The sequence below is a fragment of the Nilaparvata lugens genome, chromosome 14 (genome assembly GCF_014356525.2).
Source record: "Nilaparvata lugens isolate BPH chromosome 14, ASM1435652v1, whole genome shotgun sequence".
Taxonomy (NCBI): Eukaryota; Metazoa; Arthropoda; class Insecta; order Hemiptera; family Delphacidae; genus Nilaparvata; species Nilaparvata lugens.
In genome coordinates this window covers 21,420,582-21,424,543 of record NC_052517.1, presented here as the reverse complement: position 1 = coordinate 21,424,543, position 3,962 = coordinate 21,420,582, and the positions used below count along the sequence as shown (strand labels likewise).

The window sequence follows — 3,962 nt, the reverse complement described above, 5'->3', positions numbered from 1 at the left end:
CAAACTTAATCTTTATAGATTCTATTAGATTGAACGGAACTTGACAAAAACATATGTTCATTATGTGTATGATAAGTTATGTTCAATCTAATAGAATCTATAAGGATTATGTTATTAACATTTTGTTTATAACTTTGATGTAAACACAGCTTTACCCTCGTAGATTATACAGTAGCATCGGTTAAATACAAAGATTTTTACAAACATTGATTCGGGTTTTCTGTTTATAATATTTATTAATACAATTATTACAAATCATATAAATGGGAGATAGAAACAGGCTCAGCCCAAAACTGCTCTCCTCCTAAATTTTATAAATTTATTAATATTCCTTCTATCATTTATTGATGATAATAAATTATTACAAATTCAGTAAAAACGTTTCAGTAGCCTAGTGTAACTGCTAAATTGTCTTATCATTTCTATGATAACATTTATCCATAGACAATAGATACAATACAGGTAAAAACAACAGGCATTCGCCCAAAACTGCTTTAAACCTTAGTTTGGAATACACAGTCTAGAGGTTATGTAAATGATAACTTAATTCACACACTATTTTGGGCAAATTTTTATTGTTGAACATACATTACCATAATCATACATATTACAGAAATGTGTAACAGCATAGGCACCTCTAATACAAGACCCCGGCCTACGATATTGCAACGTCACTGTGTAGGCCTAGAATCGAATACATGATTGGTGAAAAAGATTTAAAAAAATACCAGCTGATCTTTTTCACCAATCATGTATTAGATTCTAGGCCTACAACACTGCGACGTTGCAATATAGTAGGCCGGGGCCTTTTATTAGAGGTGCCTATGCTGTTACACATTTCTTCTTTGGAAGGAATGGTTGTATTTTCGAAAAAATAGTGTATCTTCCTCTAAAATTGCATGTTTTCAAAGCTAGTTTGCAAAATATTTTGATTTGGAGGAGAAACATCAGACTTAACATCGATGATTGGAAGAATAATATTTAAGGAAATATATAATCGTTTATATATACATCGTTTGAAATTTCAAGTTTTTTTGTCAGATTTTCACATTAAGAGTTTTTCTCTCAAATTTTTTAATCGCCAATTATTATTTATTGTTTAATGACTAATCTATTAGTTAGACAACAGTTAACTATCAGAACACTCCAACAGTTAGACCTAAACACCGATTAGTCAAGACAAGACTAGTCACGTTTAGTCACAATACTTCACATAGTTGCTTATGAAGACATGTCTAATTGCAATGACTAATCAGTGTGAGTTGCGTCATAAGCAGCTATGTGAAGTATTGTGACTAAACGTGTCTGATCATGTCTTGTCTTGACTAACTGGCCTTATGCCCGCCGCAAAAAGTAGACTCACGCTAATCCACGAAAAGCATCCATGCCGTGGGATGTTTTGTAAACCATTACTATAGAATTATTCATAATCAATCAGCTGACAAGTGGATTATTCATTTGCATACACAGATGTCTAGAGAAGCCTATAGTGAGGTCCACGTTATAATGACAGTATTTGATCAAATTTGGTTTTGCAATCCTTGTCTATTATTCGACAAAGACGGTGGTATTATCCTTTTCTAGGTCCACAACGATGTCAATTATTATCTCTTTTCTGTATAGGGCTACTTGTAATATAAATATAAAGAAAAGGAGTACTGAGATGTTGATTATGTTTTTGACAGTGTTGAAATATAATTAATTAATGCAGAGAATTAGCATCGATATTCTCCTATCTTTTATCCACTGCCATTATAACGTGGACCTCACTATAGCAATTCTCTAGACATCTGTGTATGCAATGAATAAACCACTTGTCAGCTGATTGATTATGAATAATTCTACAGCAATGGTTTACAAAACATCCCAAGGCGTGGGTTGCTTTTCGTGGGTCTACTTTGCGGCAGGCCTAAATCATTACCTGAAGATGAGAGAAATAAGCAAATAATGATCTATTAAGATTACTGTAAAAGTGGAATAATGAAAGATAACTGAACTTTCATGTATCAACACTGTACAATTTCCTATACTGAGATAATTTAGCTCGTATTTATGAATGAATTTCTTTCATAGTTATGAATTAATTGTTACTATTTTTCATTGATTTATTGGGGTTTCAATATAATAATAATATCGAGTAACCTGGTTGACTCAGCTCAGATGTCAGAGTTTTCAGGTCGCACTTGTCATACAGGTCTCAGGTCTCAGTTGTCATACAGAGTGTAGTTGGAGCAATTTTTTGAAACTATATATTGAACAATTTCCTATACTGAGATGATTTATATTTAGCACGTATTTGAATTAATTATTAAAATATTGTCATACAGGTCTCAGGTCTCAGTTTTCATACAGAGTGTAGTTGGAGCAATTTTTTGAAACTATATTGAACAATTTCCTATAATGAGATGATTTATATTTAGCACGTATTTGAATTTATTTCATAGTAATGAATGAACTGTTACTTTCCATTGAACTATTGTTTTTTTTTTGAAATTGTCATACAGTGTGTTTAGTTAAAGCAATTTTTTGAACACGCTTTGAATTTTATTGCTATATTTTCAAATGATTAAATTTCAATCTCCTAGTAATGTCTTCGTTTTTTTTTTTTTGTCTTGATGATGACATTATTTCAGAGCAATTTTTTAAACACGGTTTGATAATTTGTTGCTATGTTTTCAAAAATGATAAATTCCAATCTCATAGTAATGACTTTGTCTTGATGATAACATTATTTCAGAGCAATTTTCTGAACACGATTTGGTATTTTGTTGCTGTATTTTCAAATGATTAAAGTTTAATCGCATAGTAATAACTTAATCTTTTTGTCTTGATGATGGAATTATATTGTAAAGTAAATAGTTGATAATCATGGAATGATGCCTCTAGTTGTAATAAATTTCATATAATTTTTAATCTATAATTTTGTATTATTTCAAACATGTTTACAAAATCAATCCAGTTTTCATTCTATAGTGTACATAAGTTGTATTATTGAAAAATATGGTACATCGGTAGTATTTCTGCTAAAAATTCCTGCTTTCTAATGAATCTATGTTCAAAGTTTGGAAGTTTTGTATCAAATTATGGTGTTGGTATCAAGTTGAGATGATACTTCATCATATTGTGTTGATACAATATCATTTATGGTGATACACCTTGGTAAAGGAGCGTTATGTTGCAAATGTGAGTGTTAACTGAAGCCGATAGTCCTAGTAGTTGTTTTTGGTGAAGCTATGTGACGCTGGTAGTCTCTCATACTGTGCCCTTCTTACACTCTCACACTCCCAACAACACACTTATAATAGACAGTGTATAGGGTGTCTATGTTGCAAATGTGAGTGTTAACTGAAGCCGATAGTCCTAGTAGTTGTTTTTGGTGAAGCTATGTGACGCTGGTAGTCTCTCATACTGTGCCCTTCTTACACTCTCACACTCCCAACAACACACTATAATAGACAGTGTATAGGGTGTCTATGTTGCAAATGTGAGTGTTAACTAAAGCCGATAGTCCTAGTAGTTGTTTTTGGTGAAGCTATGTGACGCTGGTACGGTAGTCTCTCATACTGTGCCCTTCTTACACTCCCAACAACACACTAATAATAGACTGTAGTCGACAGTAATCGGAGAAGAAAATCACACGGCCAAAACAGTAATAATAGACAACTGTAGACAGTTGTCGACAGTAATCGGCCTGAGTTCACAAAAAATCGTCTCGAAATTTGGAACATTAACGACCTTTTCCGTGGAATATGAATCTACTTATGCTCTATTTTCTCTATGGTTCTGATGATGATTTGAAACAATTCCATTGTTTATTATGGAGGTTTTCATACATAGACAACAAGCATTAGTTTGATATGTGTGAAGAGTCCCATAAGAACTAATAATATTTTAATTTCTGACTAATAGAACAGAAATTCACTAGAAAGCGTGGTTTTTTCGTACCTTATAAAATTGAATCT

At 32.2% G+C, this 3,962-nt stretch overlaps 1 long non-coding RNA gene across 1 annotated transcript; it reads left to right on the top strand.

The window, feature by feature from the left end:
• The first annotated feature begins 1,813 nt into the window (after nt 1-1,813).
• On the top strand, nt 1,814-2,914 carry LOC120354240. Its single transcript, XR_005572926.1, has 2 exons — nt 1,814-2,194; nt 2,328-2,914. It is a non-coding gene; the product is annotated as an uncharacterized LOC120354240 (long non-coding RNA).
• The last annotated feature ends 1,048 nt before the right edge of the window (nt 2,915-3,962 follow it).